General features: G+C 41.1%; 1 protein-coding gene across 1 annotated transcript in view; it reads right to left on the reverse strand.

The window, feature by feature from the left end:
* The window catches only part of LOC139410863 (transmembrane protein 132C-like), a 212,956-nt gene that overhangs the window by 51,323 nt on the left and 145,088 nt on the right, over window positions 1-16,545 (reverse strand). The gene's annotated exons all lie outside the window — the stretch shown is intronic.

Below are 16,545 nucleotides of genomic sequence, written 5' to 3' on the forward strand. Positions count from 1 at the left end.
CAAGTTCCACAGACATCTGACTAACAGAAATTGAATAATGTGTCCCTGAACAAAGGGGGAGTCCAAATCAAAAGTTTCAGCTGCATTAAGTACTGCAGTGCATCTCCTCCTCATGGACTGCACCAGATTTGCCACTTCTTGCTGTGAGATGATACCCCACTCTTCCACCAAGGCACCTGCAAGTTCTCGGACATTTCTGGGGGGGAATGGCCCTAGCCCTCACCCTCCGATCCAACAGGTCCCAGGCGTGCTCAATGGGATTGAGATCCGGGCTCTTCGCTGGCCATGGCAGAACACTGACATTCCTATCTGGCAGGAAATCATGCACAGAACGAGCAGTATGGTTGGTGGCATTGTCATGATGGAGGGTCATGTCAGGATGAGCCTGCAGGGAGGGTACCACATCAGGGAGGAGGATGTCTTCCCTGTAACGCACAGCGTTGAGATTGCCTGCAATGACAACAAGCTCAGTCAGATGATGCTTTAACACACCGCCCAGACCATAACGGACCCTCCACACTAAAATCGATTCCGCTCCAGAGTACAGGCCTCGGTGTAACGCTCATTCCTTCGACGATAAATGCGAATCCGACCATCACCCCTGGTGAGACAAAACCACGTCAGAGAAGAGCACTTTTTGCCAGTCCTGTCTGGTCCAGCGACGGTGGGTTTGTGCCCATAGATGACGTTGTTGCAGGTGATGTCTGGTGAGGACCTGCCTTACAACAGGCCTACAAGCCCTCAGTCCAGCCTCTCTCAGCCTATTGCAGACAGTCTGAGCACTGATGGAGGGATTGTGCGTTCCTGGTGTGACTCGGGCAGTTGTGGTTGCCATCCTGTACCTGTCCCACAGTACGGACATTGCAATTTATTGCCCTGGCCACATCTGCAGTCCTCATGCCTCCTTGCAGCATGCCTAAGGCACATTCACACAGATGAGCAGGGATCCTGGGCATCTTGCTTTTGGTGTTTTCCAGAGTCAGTAGAAAGGCCTCTTTAGTGTCCTAAGTTTTCATAACTGTGACCTTAATTGCCTACCTTTGGTAAGCTGTTAGTGTCTTAACGACCGTTCCACAGGTGCATGTTCATTAATTGTTTATGGTTCATTGAACAAGCATGGGTTTGTTTAGATTTTTATGAATTATCTTTGAAAGAGAGGGTCCTGAAAAAGGGACGTTTTTTGTTGTTGCTGAGTTTACATAATATAGGACTCAATTGTCTCAAGGCTCTCTAAATACTTCTTTAAACTGTCTCCTCCTGTTAACCTACTCTGATTGAAGTAGATTTAACAAGTGACATCAATAAGGATCATAGCTTTCACCTGGATTCACCTGGTCAGTCTATGACATGGAAAGAGCAGGTGTTCCTAATGTTTTGTACACTCTGTGTATGTTGAAGAGGTTGGGGCTCAAGCTGCACCCTTTTCTCACCCCACAGCCCGAGGAGCTCCTGTGTTTTTTTTGTGCCAATTTAAGCGTACACTTGTTGATGGATGTCATCTTGTCATATGTACAGTATTTTCCTCAACAACACCTTCCATCAATTTATATAGCAGACCCTCATGCCAAATTGAATCAAAATATTTTTTTAATCAACAAAGCCTAAGAAAAGCATACTTTTGTTTTGGTTTGTTTGTTTGTCAATTAGGGTGCGCAGGGTGAATATGTGGTCTATCATACGTTCATTTGGTAAAAAGCCAATTTGACATTTGCTCATGTCGTTGTTTTCACTGAGGAAATGTAGGAGTCAGCTGTTAATGATAATGAAGAGGATTTTCCAGAGGTTGCTGTTAACGCAGATCCCACAGCAGTTATTGCGGTCCAATTTCTCCCTACTTTTGTGGATGGGTGATCAGCTACTGGTTCCAAATATCGGGGAAGATGCCAGAGCTGAGGGTGATGTTAAAGTATAGCTAATTTGGATTTGTGGTCTGTATAGTTTATCATTTAATTTAGGATACCATCAATGCTTTATGGGTTGGAGGATTTTTATATCTGGTCCATTAGTTCATTCAATGTAATTAGAGAATCTAGTGGGTTCTGGTACATTTACATTTTAGTCATGAAGCAGACGGTCTTATCCAGAGCAATTAGGATTAAGTGCCTTGCTCAAGGGCACATTGACAGATCTTTCACCTGGTCGGCTCCAGAATTCAAACTAGTGAGCTTTTGGTTACTGGACCAACGCTCTAACCACTAAGCTACCACCATCTGGTTCTCTGTCACCCATCAGTAATAATAATGCTCTTCTCTTCTCCCTGGCCTATAGCGAGCTGCCTGCTCTCCTCTCTGAACCTTCTAGGTTACCGCTAGGCTACTATACCACTCTCTGGTTCTCTGTCACCCATCAGTAATAATAATGCTCTTTTCTTCTCCCTGGCCTATAGAGAGCTGCCTGCTCTCCTCTCTGAACCCTCTACACCCCAAACAAAAAGGATCAACAGTTGGTAGACATCAGTGTTGTGTCACTGATACAGGCCTTTGTGCAGTCCCCTGTCCTGTCCTACCAAAGAGACAGAATGTAACGCAGAAACACAGTTCATGTTCATGTTCTCCCTCTGGCAGGGGGGAAGTGGAGCAGAATCAAGAACTGCTTTTATATTACCTTACTTCCTCTATTCCATCAGCAGGTTGAGGAGGGGAGGATGAGAGGGTGAGGAGAGGAAGAGAGGATAGGAGGGGAGGGGAGGGGAGGAGAGGAGCAGAGAGGCTTTTCATGCCAGAGTGATTCCAAGTAATCTAATTCAGCCTTCCTCGCTGGTGTGCCTTCTCTTGCATTGAAGCATGCATAATACACAAACACATTTTCCGACACATACTCAAGTCTCCCTGTGTGTGTGTGTGAGTGAGTGTGTGAGTGAGTGAACATACAGTGCCTTCAGAAAGTATTCATACACCTTCCCTTGACTTTTTGCACATTTTGTGCTACAGACCGAATTCAAAATGGATTAAATATGTTTTTTCTCACCCATCCCCACGAAATACCCCACAATAACAAAGTGAAAACCTGTTTTTAGAAATGTTTGCAAATGTATTGAAAATAAAAATACAGAAATATCTCATTTTCATAAGTATTCACACCCCTGAGTCAATACTTTTTCGAAATATCTGCAATTACAGCAGTGAGTATTTTGTTGTACATTTCTAAGAGCTTCCACATCTGGATTGTAAAATATTTGCCATTATTCTTCTTAAATTCTTCAAGCTCTGTCAAGATGCTGATCATTGCTAGACAGCTATTTTCAAGTCTTGCCAAGGATTTTCCAGACAATTTAAGTCAAAACTGTAACTAGGCCACTCAGGAACATTCAATGTCATCTTGGTAAGCAACTCCAGTGTATAATTTGGCCTTATGTTTTAGGTTATTGCCCTGCTGAAATGTGAATTAGTCTCCCAGTGTCTGTTGGAAAGCAGACTGAACCAGGTTTTCCTCTAGGATTTTGCCTGTGCTTATAGCTGTATTCCATTTCTTTAAAAAAATGTAAAACTCCCTAGACCTTGCAGATGACAAGCATACCCATAACATGGATGCAGCCACCACCATGCTTGAAAAGATGAAGAGTGGTACTGTGTTGTGTTGAAAGGAAAGGGGGATACCTAGTCAGTTGTACAACTGAATGCATTCAACTGAAATGTGTCTTCCGCATTTAACCCAACCCCTCTGAATCAGAGGGGTGCAGGGGGCTGCCATAAACAACATCGCATTTGCCCCAAACATAATGTTGGGTATTCAGGAGAAAAAGTTAATTTCTTTGCCACATTTATTCCAGTATTACATGAGTGCATGGTTGCAAACAGGATGCATATTTTGGAATATTTTTATTCTGTATAGGCTTCCTTCTTATAACTCGTTTATTTAGGTTAGTTCTGTGGAGTAACAACAATGTTGTTGATCCAACCTCAGTTTTCTCCTATTACAACCATTAAACAGTGTTTTAAAATCGCCATTGGCCTCATGTTGAAATCCCTGAGCAGTTTCCTTCCTCTCCGGCTACTGAGTTAGGAAGGACGCTTGTACCTTTGTAGTGACTGGGTGTATCGATACACCACCCAAAGCCTAATTAATAACTTCACCATGCTCAAATGGATATTCAATGTCTACTTTTTTGTTGTTGACATCAACCAATTGGTCAGAGGCGACCCTGTTTCTGTTTTTGAGCCCCACATTTTTAGCAAAAAAATGTATTAAAAAAGTATTGTTTTCTTGTTGGGGCTAGCTTGTTTTGCATGTTATTTTGGCATTAATATGTGTCACATAATAGTTTGCAAACAATGTAAAAATATATATATCATTAATTTAATAAAGCTGTATACAAACATGGTCTCTTTTTTGTTTTCTTGAGTAAGGCAGCTCCAAAATGCAGGTGTTTCAGCCTAGCTCAATGCTTTCTGTGGTGGTGGAGCAAGCCAGCAGAAAATACGGAGCGTTGCGCCGTTATTAGCTCAGAGGTCTGGCACTCATGGGGACACTACGTCACTGCCAAGTCGAAGGGTTGACTTTAAAAATTCTAGCGCCTTGGTTTCTGCCATAGAGTTACATTAGAAGTGCCCGTCCAAGAAGGCTCAAGGTCATTGGCCACAGATAAAAGTATGTCAAATCACGTTATATGTACAGTAGCTTTGATTGGATTGATCATGTCAACAACATTTTTAGCTTGCAGTCATCATCATGAATCAAATCTCCAATCTACTGGCAAATCTTTTTAATCCTTGTCATATGAAGATAAATAATGAAGACAAATTATAGATAAAAGGTATCGATGCTCAACGGCCATTGGACATAAACATTACACAACAAGTTGGAAATTGCAAATTCAACAATGAGTGGTTTAGACGGAATCAGTGACAGTGGCTGTGTTGTCCCAAATCTGGGATTAAGGGGCTCTTAATCCCAGATAAAAATTCAACATTGACCATTCTGTCAATAAAGCATGATTTGTGCCGTGCTCAAAACAACTGTAACTTGGAACTACGAAAACTTGACTTCAGTGAGTTCAAGACACCTGGGAAGTTGGGAATAAACGAGCTCCGACTGGAAAAATATGTTTTGAATGGTCATTCAACTCGGAAATTGTAAATCCGGCCTCTTTCTAGAGGTACGACCTGAAGATCAATGACATCATCATGATTCCCAGTTGTTTTGAAAGCACCATAAATCCAGAGAATGCCAGACTTTGATGACATAATTTGCCCACGAAGGACCGCCGCGCAACCTTTCTGTTCAAGTGAGCACAGCACAACAAGGTGAGTCCAAAAATATATTGTATGCTGCTGCATAAATGATATAATATGCCAGGGAGGTGTGCATACTGTAGCTGAGAAAGTAATACTAAGTGTATGTTGTGTAGTAAGATGTTAGTAGCCTATGTGCCAACCCCTAATAATTTAGTCTATTTACCCCTCTTAATTTCACCTACTGTTCTGACTTGGTGGTGCACATGTTGCCTATAACCTGTTTTAGAGAAATGTAATCATATAATATTGTAAGAGCTTTCATTGTCTGCTTATATACCCCCTTTATTTATCCTATGGTTCTGACTTAGTGTACAGGGAGAACACTGTAAGAACGGCCCATGTTCTGAAATCTGTACCCATGTTCTGAAACCTGTACTAAACAAAAAGTGCTAAACAAATAGTTATATTGACTATGTCCGTCCTAGCACGCTCATTAATGTTTTAATCGATTGACTCTCATACGCTCATTGTCTCCTTATGCCATAGTTTGTACATCTCACTTGTCATTATAAACCACCTTTGTTTAAGCAAGTTAGCCATATCAGCTGTTTTTTTTAAAGGCAGTAAATGAGGCTGAATTAACTGTTTCGCTGCCAGACAAGGCTCCACTAATAACCAGGTGTAGCAGAGGTAAGATGTTGGAACTGCTGTTGGGACAGCTTTATGTAGGCCCTAATGTAATGTGTGCTCTGGGAGTCAGGAAGCAAGTTCAGGGAATGAATAATTTAGTAAATGAACGAAACATAAAACAAAACATGAAGAACGCACAGACATGAAACAGAAACAATGACTGAAACAGAAACAATGACGCCTGAGGAAGGAACCAAAGGGAATGACATACTGTATATAGGGAAGGTAATCAGGGAAGTGATGAAGTCCAGGTGAGTCTGATGACGCGCAGGTGCGCGTAACGATGATGACAAGTGTGCTCCATAACGAGCAGCCTGGTGACCTAGAGGCCGGAGAGGGAGCACACGTGACACCTAACAGTTTGTGGGTACCGTTTGTCACTGTTATAGTGCAATTCATGTATAGTTTAGTGTTGTGTTGTGTAGTGTAGTGGCTTAGCTGTCATGCATCCCACTAGTTTTTTTATGTTGTTGCGCCACCAAGATTGACATGCTAAATCGCCACTGCAGTTGGTGCCCTTCTTTACGAGGCATTGGAAAACCTCCCTGGTCTTTATGGTTGAATCTGTGCTTGAAATTCACTACTCGATTGTATTTTACATTTTGGACCATTGTGTGTAGATCAGTGATACAAAATCTAAAAGTAATCCATTTGAAATTCAGGCTGTAACACAACAAAATGTGGAAAATACTTTTAGTGCCTGAATACTCTCTGAAGATACTGATTGTGCTCTGTGACTCAAATCAAATCAAACTTTATTTGTCACATGCGCCGAATACAACAGACCTTACCGTGAAATGCTTACTTACAAGCCCTTAACCAAAAGTGCAGTTCAAGAAGAGTAAAGGAAATATATACGAAATAAACTAAAGTAAAAAAATAATAAAAAGTAACACAACGAGGATACAGGGGGTACTGGTACCGAGTCAATTTGCGTGGGTACAGGTTAGTTGAGGTAATTTGTACATTTAGTGAGGGGTGAAGTGACTATGCCTAGATAATAAACAGCGAGTAGTAGCAGTGTACAAAACAATTGGAGGGGGGGGGGGGGGGGGGGGGGGGGTGTCAATGTAAATAGTTCGGTGGCCATTTGATTAATTGTTCAGCAGTGTTTGGACCATGATAGTTTGTTGGTGATGTGGACACCAAGGAACTTTAAACGCTCGACCCGCTCCACTACAGCCCTGTATGGGGGCCAGTTTTGCCAGGCTTTTCCTGTAGTCCACAATCAGCTCCTTTGTCTTGATCACATTGAGAGAGAGGTTGTTGTCCTGGCACCACACGGCCAGGTCTCTAACCTCCTCCCTATAGGCTGTCTCGTCATTGTCGGTGATCAGGCCTACCACTGTTGTGTCATCAGCAAATTTAATGATGGTGTTGGAGTCATGCCTGGCCGTGCAGTCATGATGGAACAGGGAGTACAGGAGGGGACTGAGCATTTACCCCTGAGGGGCCCCTGTGTTGAGGATCAGTGTGGCGAATGTGTTGTTACCTACCCTTACCACCTGGGGGTGGCCCGTCAGGAATTCCAGGATCCAGTTGCAGAGGGAGGTGTTTAGTCCCAGGGTCCTTAGCTAAGTGATGCGCTTTGTGGACACTATGGTGTTGAACGCTGAGCTGTAGTCAATGAATAGAATTCTCACGTAGGTGTTCCTTTTGTCCAGGTGGGAAAGGGCAGTGTGGAGTGCAATTGAGATTGTTTCATCTGTGGATCTGTTGGGGCGGTATGCGAATTGGAGTGGGTCTAGGGTATCCGGGAGGATGCTTTTGATGTGAGCCATGACCAGCCTTTCAAAGCATTTCATGGCTACCGACGTGAGTGCTATGTGTCGGTAATCATGTAGGCAGGTTACCTTCGCTTCCTTGGTCTGCTTGAAACATGTAGTTATTACAGACTTGGTCAGGGAAAGGTTGAAAATGTCTGTGAAAACACTTGCCAGTTGGTCCTCGCATGCTTTGAGTACACGTCCTGGTAATCCATCTGGCCCCGCAGCTTTGGGAATGTTGACCTGTTTAAAGGTCTTGCTCACATTGGCTACTGAGAGTGTTATCACACAGTCATCCAGAACTGCTGGTGCTCTCTTGCATGCTTCAGTGTTGCTTGCCTCAGTGTTGCTGGTGCTTGTCTGGTAGGCTCACGTCACTGGGAAGCTCGCATCTGGGTTTATCTTTGTAGTCCGTAATAGTTTTCAAGCCCTGCCACATCCGACGAGCTTCAGAGCCGGTGTAGTAGGATTCAATCTTAATCCTGTATTAACACTTTGCTTGTTTGATGGTTCGTCTGAGGGCATAGCGGGATTTATTATAAGTGTCCGGATTAGTGTCCCACTCCTTGAAAGCGTCAGCTCGAGCCTTTAGCTCGATGCAGATGTTGCCTGTAATCCATGGCTTCTGGTTGGGATATGTACGTACATACGGTCACTGTGGGGACGACGCCGTCGATGCACTTATTGATGAAGCCGATGACTGAGGTGGTATACTCCTCAATGCCATTGAATGAATCTCTGAATATATTCCAGTCTGTGCTAGTAAAACAGTCCTGTAGCGTAGCATCCGCGTCATCTGACCACTTCCGTATTGAGCGAGTCACTGGTACTTCCTACTTTAGTTTTTGCTTGTAAGCTGGAATCAGGAGGATATAATTACGGTCAGATTTGCCAAATGGAGGGCAGGGGAGAGTTTTGTATTCATCTGTGTTTGTGGAGTAAAGGTGGTCTACAGTTTTTTTTTCTGGTTGCACATGTGATGTGCTGGTAAAAACTATGTCTGAGGTTGTGTGTGTGAGTTGTGTACATAATATGAGTCTATTTTGTGTGGGTTTTGTGTGAGACAATTTACAAAAGAGAGGCAGTGAGAGAAAACCCGGTTGTATACTGAACATGAGAATGGTCTGACATGAGTCTGCACTTTACTAGCCAGGAAACTACAAAGGTAGGTAAGATTGGACACTACAACAAATGGGGGGAAGAAAGGAATAGAGAAACAGGCAGATTGAATGATTGAAAAAAGATTGAATGAATGAAGAGTGAATGAATTGATATAGGACTGGAGTAAGGCTGGACAACAACAGCTCACAATGTCAATATCAGCAATGGAAATGTCCACCGAGCATTGACCAGGTGCAGTCCTGAGATAGGCATGCATTGAAATGTTGAGTCACTCCATTACATATAGTCATAACCATAAAAATAGAATCACTCGAACAGGCATCTATTTCCAAGGTCAAAACTGGCTTAATGGAAGGCTTCCTGAATAGAATAGAGAATCAGGAAAGGATGACTAAGCATCAGAGTTTGCATAGCATATCCATACACTGTACACGTATGTAACCTGCTCGAATGTATTTGAATACACCCTTCATCTTCTCATATGAGCCTCTCGCAATGATGATTATGTCCATAATTGATTCTGCCAAGTTTAGCAAGTGATTCTAATAGCAGATTAATTATGATAGATCTTTGTCGCTTTATAAAAACCTTTATAATCGGCCTTGAACCATAAATCCTTATTGCACTCAAAATGCATAATGATTTCATCATATTATGAGATACTATTAGAATGATGGGTATTAGGGCGTTGTTAAGGGGGGGTAAACATGAATGATTCATGAACCCTAGCCTGGTAGGGGCCCCTAAATGTTCAGAGAATTATTTGTTTATCATTTTAAAACATGTTAGACCAAAAAATCTGTGATGAAAATTAAAACGTATAACCATAATCATAATCTACCCAAGCATCCAGTTTGTACCCCCCCCCCCCCCCCCATAATGCACATGATTTGGTCCATTATTCTACACGAGGAGATCTGACAGTTGCTCCGGCATGTAGCCTAAGCATTCATGAGAGATATCGAAACGAAATCAGGTTTTCAGAAAAGGAAAGAAAGGAAACAAAGACAGATGCTGCAAAATTCAGGAAAAAAATTACTCACCACTTTTTTTCCCAGAAAACAAAATGAGGAGAAGGATTTGAGTGGTAAGTCAATGCAGACGGCTAGTCAATGCAGACGGCTAGCCTAGCTAGCCAATACAGCTAGCTTGATAGCTTGCTCGGTCAGAGCAGTAATTATTAACATGATGATGAGCTACCACTACCAGCTATGGCTAGCTAATTAGCTTTTATTTATATATTATTATAACTGTATTCCCCAATATTTGCTAGCTAGCCAAACTAAAATTAAAACCTAACATGTAGCCTAACGTACGCAAACCCCATTCCGTACAAATGTGCGCAACCGCGACATTCAAACGAGGCTGCAAAGAAAGCTAATGTGACTGTAGCGACTGCGTTGTAAACCAAATCTGGTGTGAACTACGTTTCTATTCAAGTGTTGATTGACATGGTAATGGCTCTATAGTATTGGAGAAAAGTTGAAAAAACTGACCCCTCCGACGCCATGACACGTCACGATGTAACGTACAGCACGCATAAAGCAACTAATTCTGTCTTACAGCTTCTTCCCACCAGGTGTAGCACTTCTCTCACCGTTTAAAAAGGGACAGGGTAAGGGAGGATATCTAGTAATTTTTTGGGACATCACTGCAAGCTATCATGACTCTCAAAAGCCGCTGTTTACTTCTGAAGATCCCTTTCGCACCGCCCTAAATACCCGATTCAAATTTGACACAAACCTTCAAATAGGTATGTAATGACACATTATATAAACTCTTTATAGTGCTTAATTGACATTTTAGAGGCTATAAGGTGATAAGATGGACAGATCGAGTGAAAAAAGCCGTTTCCCAACACATCTCTCCTCCTAACTAACACGCAATAGGTTTCCCTTACCCACCCGCCATTTTTAAAAAGACCCGACAGCTTATTGCCTTCTTGAATCATGCAGAGATGGGCATCATGAAGGTCTCGTTATAGAGTTGGTTGGAAATGGGAGAAATTGTGCTTTACAATGGTATTGATATTACAGTTGATCTGGAAGTATTACGTTTTTTGGGCGCAAAAAAAAGGTCAATTGTACAGACCAGCGCGATGTACAAAAGTGAGTTAGTTCACGTTACCTATCCGTACTGTAGATGCTACTACTACTGCTGTAGACAAAGATCCCAACGTCTGTCTACTACAGGAAGTTGAAACAGCGGACCTTGGAGGTGAGGCAGTTTTTTTGTAGCAGCTGCAGAATAACTAGACCATTTTAAAATTGTAAAGTTAGGCACATGATGACTTAGACACACTTAAATACGTATTCTATTTGATATGTATTCTATTAAAACGTTTTTTCTTTCAGTGGTAGATTTTTAGTATGGTAACCTTCGTAGGAGCGAACATTAAACCTACAATTCCCTTTGTTTACTCACTTTCTAGTGCCTAGAGAGCCCCAGGCAGGCAAAATTTCAGCCGAAAGCTGTCAGACAGACTCTGATGCAGAGGAGAGCAGGAAGGAGGAAGAGGAGTTAAAGAGTAGCACTGGTGCCAGTGAAGGAGTGACAGAAGAGATTGAACAAGCAAGTAATAAGGGAAAGGAAGAGATTGGACAGATTCAAAGTGAGGAAAATGAGCTTTTAGATGATCCAGCACTGTGGCCAGAGAAAGTACAAGACCATGAAAGAGAAGCTATTGTTTGCAGACTAGCCAACCGGTGTGGTGAGGAGACAGAACTGTATATAATCATGCCCCCAGACACAGAAGGCAAGCCATTACCCAACTATTTACAGTACAGTAAGTCAGCAAACGGAAGAGAAAAGGTGCAGACTGGCTTATTTATACTAAGAGTGTAAAGGCATTATATTGCATTCCTTGTGTTCTTTTTTATCATGAGCAAAGTAAACCATCACCCAGTTCTTTGAATAGTAATGATGGCTATAAGATATCATCCGTGAAATGGTGGAGAATGTATGACAAACTTCCAGAGCATGAGGATGGTGTGTCTCACAAGAACTGTTACTGGAAATTGAAAAATCTGCAGCATACCGTAACTACAGCTACAGGTATAGACAGTCAGCTGCAGAAACAAATCCAGTCCGAAATGTATAAAAACAGAGCACTTCTAGAAAGGATTTTGGATGTGACACTGCACTTAGCATCTAATAATAATCTGATGATCTTGATGATGTGCATAATGGAGATTACCTAGGCTTACTTGAGCTGTTGTCAAATTATGACCCGCTATTACGTGTGCACTTACAGAAAGTCAGAGACAAAAAGAAAGGAGCACGACTGACTCATTACCTCAGCTCTGAGAACAAAAACGACTTCATAGGAATATGTGGTCAAAGGGTTTTGAAAGCAGTACTTTATGAAAGAGAAGATGCAATCTATTACTCGGTTATATGTGATGCAAATCCAGACATTTCCCATACTGAGCAAAATTTATTATTGGTGAGATATGTACACAAAGATAAAGTTCAGGGAACAGGTGACTGGGAAATAACTGAATGTTTTCTTGAATTTAAAGACTTTGCTAGAAAGACAGGCAGTGACATTTCTGAAATGATTTTGAGTGCATTGGAAGGGCATGGTATTGACATAGCAGATTGCCGTGGTCAAGGCTATGATAATGGTGCAAATATGTCATGGAAAGTGAAGGAAGTTCAAGCACACATACTGCAAAATAATCCACTGGACACATACTCACCTTGTGCCTCCCACACTCTTAATCTTGTGAGTGTACATGCAGCTCAGTCGTGCCCAAAAGTATCAACCTCTTTGGCTGTGGGAATCGTCTTTACAATCTGTTCAGTTCCAGCCCAGAGCAATGGGCCATTCTCAAGGAAAAGACTGGCTGCTGTCTTAACTGCTAATTTACTGTCTATCATCAAGGCTCTAGACATGCTTCTTGCTACCTGTAGCCTGACAAACAAAGCCAAATCTGAGGCAAAAGGTCTGAAAAGCTACTTCATGTCTTTCAAGGCAATCTTGCCGCTCACTTTCTGGGTAAAGGTTTTGCAGTGTATTGAGAATAGAAGCCTAATTCTTCAGTCAGGAAATATTTATCTGGACACTGAATCAGCTCACATTAATAAGGCACTACAGGAAGAAATACAGGCTCTTTGTAATCAGTGGGACGCTCTTCTGGCAGAAGCCTCCATGGTGGCAAATGAAATGGGTGTAACTACTCAGCTTCACAGTGAACAGAGGAGTCGCCAGAAATAAAGAAAACGTTTCCCTGATGAGACTGAAGATGACATAGCAAATGAACAGAAGTCAGACACTGGATTTTGCAACACAGTGTTTTATGTGGATCTGGATGGTATAATCAGTCATTTGGACATGCGATTGAAGCTATATGCAAGGAGTTTTCATCAATACTTACATTTAGGAAAATGACTGAAAACCAAATTTATGTATCTTGCCACAAATTGAGAAGGAATTACTCCAAAGATCTCACAGATGGATTTGAAAATGAAGTGTGACATTATTAGACAATATATGGTGCCACTTCTTCAGATGGTCTTTCTCCTGTAGAGATCCTAAATGCCATCCACAAGATGCAGCTACAGAGCATTTTTGGAGAGGTGTGCATTGAATTGCGAATGTCTGTAACATTTGCTGTGGGTGAACGTGTCTTCAGTAAGCCGAAACGTATAAAGAACTATCTAAGATCTACAATGTGCCAAGACAGGTTGAACAGCCATGCCATCCTTTCAATTGAAAACCAGTTAGCTAGAAAATTAATCTTTAAAGGCACTATGAATTAGTTTGCTCACAAGAAGGCTTGACGCTGGGCTATTGGAGCAGTGTAACCTCTGAGTTTTGTTTACAGGGAACAAACACAAGGACAAATGCCTTAACCTGTTCTACACAAGCCTACACAATACTGTTTCAGAGTATTTTCTGCTATGGTGTATCCCCTGTTGAACTTACTCAGGAATGCCCACATAATGTCTTGACACTACAGTTGTAATTTCACAGATGCTTGTTCTCTGTAGGTACCACATTTATGCCTGCACCCACATATTTCAGGATTTATTTTTTATTTTGGGTATGCTATTTAGGCATTTATTTAGGAATTATGCATGGGGCAGAAGAGGGTTAGCCTTGTTTATAAGAATTGGTAATACATTCTTTAATCTGAAACATGGATCATTAGTAATTTCTTCATTAAAACTGACTACAATACCATATATTAAAAAACATGTCACCAATTGTGTAGTTATTTATAATAAAGCATCATAAAAATCTCAAGACACAAGACAGCTTTTGTTAACATTAGGAACCAAAATGTTTTGCAGTACTATTAATATAGGCAAAGGATGAAGGTGGAAACTAGAATCTGTACAATTGTAGTATAGAGCAGCAGAAGCTTATAGTTAGTACATTTAATAACACATATTGTTCAGTACGTTATTTTAATCTGAAACATTCTGATTTCTATGTAAGGGGCCCGGTAGTTGTTTATTTCACGGGGCTCCAAAATTCTGGCAACGCCCCAGGCTTGGAGTGTACAGTACTTCACAAAGATCCCAAGTCAGTCTGCACTTCTGACAGCTAAAAAAACATCTCAAATAGTATTCCCTCATTAATAAGTTTGCAAATACTCTATACTAAAATATGAGCTAATTTATCTGCAAATAAAAAAGACTGAGTCGTAAGTGGGTATCATGCTCATTCTGGTACCCACATAAAGCTCCCTCACAGAGACGGTATGAAATACTGATATGAGAAAGATACATTCTCTATACAATTTGTGTCAATGCAAAGTGTGGGTGCAATTATCCTTTTGTTGGCACATCAGAAGAAAAGGAATATGAAAAGGGAAATATGGATAATATACTGTACCTCTGCAAACATAACATCAATTATCCGCGACATGAGTCTGTTGACACCAGGAAGAGAAGCTGCTGCTTCAGCAACAGTTTACGGGATCCTAATACATTTAAAAAAAATCCTAAATACTTTTGGGGAACAAGATCTACAGTATCTGCATTCGTCTCAGCACAGCAACACAGGAATACAGGCACAGTCACCCATGTAGTGGGAGAGTCACTTCGGGGGCTGCCTTACACCCATGGCCACCTATAATGTAGCTATAGAAACTGCTAATATGGAACCATTTATACATTTTATATATATACATTTTATATATATATATATATATATATATATATATATATATATATATATACAGTATATTATAAATAACGGTTAAGCTAACGCAGGCTAATGTGATTAGCATGAGGTTGTAAGTAACAAGAAAATTTCCCTGGACATAGACATATCTGATATTGGTTAGAAAGCTTAAATTCTTGTTAATCTAACTGCACTGTCGAATTTACAATAGCTATTACAGTGAAAGAATACCATGCTATTGTTTGAGGAGAGTGCACAATTTTGAATATGAAAAATTATTCATAAACAAATTAGGCACATTTGGGCAGTCTTGATACAACATTTTGAACAGAAATACAATGATCCATTGGATTAGTCTAAAACGTTGCACATACACTGATGCCATCTAGTGGCCAAACTCTGAATTGCACCGTGTCTGGAATAATACATTATGGCCTTTCTCTTGCATTTCAAAGATGATGGTACAAAAAAATACAAAAGAACGGTTGGTTTTTTCTTTATATTGTCTTTTACTAGATCTATTGTGTTATATTCACCTACATTCCTTTCACATTTTCACAAACTTCAAAGTGTTTCCTTTCAAATGGTACCAAGAATATGCAAATCCTTGCTTCAGGGCCTGAGCTACAGGCAGTTAGATTTGGGTATGTCATTTTAGGCAAAAAAATGAAAAAAAGGGGCAGATCCTTAAGAAGGTCCCGACAGTGCACTCACAACATTCATTTAGCATACCACAAAATGAAGCCCTTACAGATGCATCACAATCACATAACTCAACACTGGCAAGCAACATGTCATGCTTGTAAGTGGGTGTAATTGATCTCTCTGGCATCTTTAAGTTGCTTTTCTGGATCTAACTCTGTTTAGAAAACCAAGGCAAATGTGGTGAGATGTTCTGTGAAGTTAAATAGAGTAGCTTTGATGAATCTGCCCAGCAGAGGCTCATCTGTATAGCAACCTAAGAGAGACACACACCTCCAGGCCTTGCCTCAGGCCACAGAGAGCCTCTGGGCCCCAGATACAGGGCCTGCTGAGGTCCACATGTACCCACTCCTCCATGCCAAAACACACACTCCAGAGGCAAAACACTGGAGCTACAGGTCTGCAAATCAGTGTAGTTATATCAGATCTAATATTGATTTTGTAATGTACGATAACTATACAGTAAATGTATTACGCCAAAATCATAGTGTACAGTATGATTGTAATCCTATGGCAATCATATATTTTGTTTATCTTTAAGAATTATGTGTCTTTGTTCTTCTTACATTTGTATTTAACTAAACTGAAGAAAATATAAACGCAACATGTAAAGTGTTGGTCCTATGTTTCATGAGCTGAAAATAAAGATCCCAGAAATGTTACATAGACACAAACACCTTATTTCTGAAAAATGTTGTGCACAAATTTGTTTACATCCCTGTTGGTGAGCCTTTCTCCTTTGCCAAGATGATCCATCCACCTGACAGGTCTGGCATATCGTTTAGCTGATTATGATCATTACACAGGTGCACCTTGTGCTGGGTACTATAAAAGGTAACACAATGTCACAACACAATACCACAGATGTCTCAAGTTTTTGGGGTGTGTGCAATTGGCATGTTGACTGCAGTAATTTTCACCAGAGCTGTTGCCAAATAACGGAATGTTCAAGGTA

This window comes from Oncorhynchus clarkii, chromosome 6, assembly GCF_045791955.1.
Source record: "Oncorhynchus clarkii lewisi isolate Uvic-CL-2024 chromosome 6, UVic_Ocla_1.0, whole genome shotgun sequence".
NCBI lineage: Eukaryota > Metazoa > Chordata > Actinopteri > Salmoniformes > Salmonidae > Oncorhynchus > Oncorhynchus clarkii.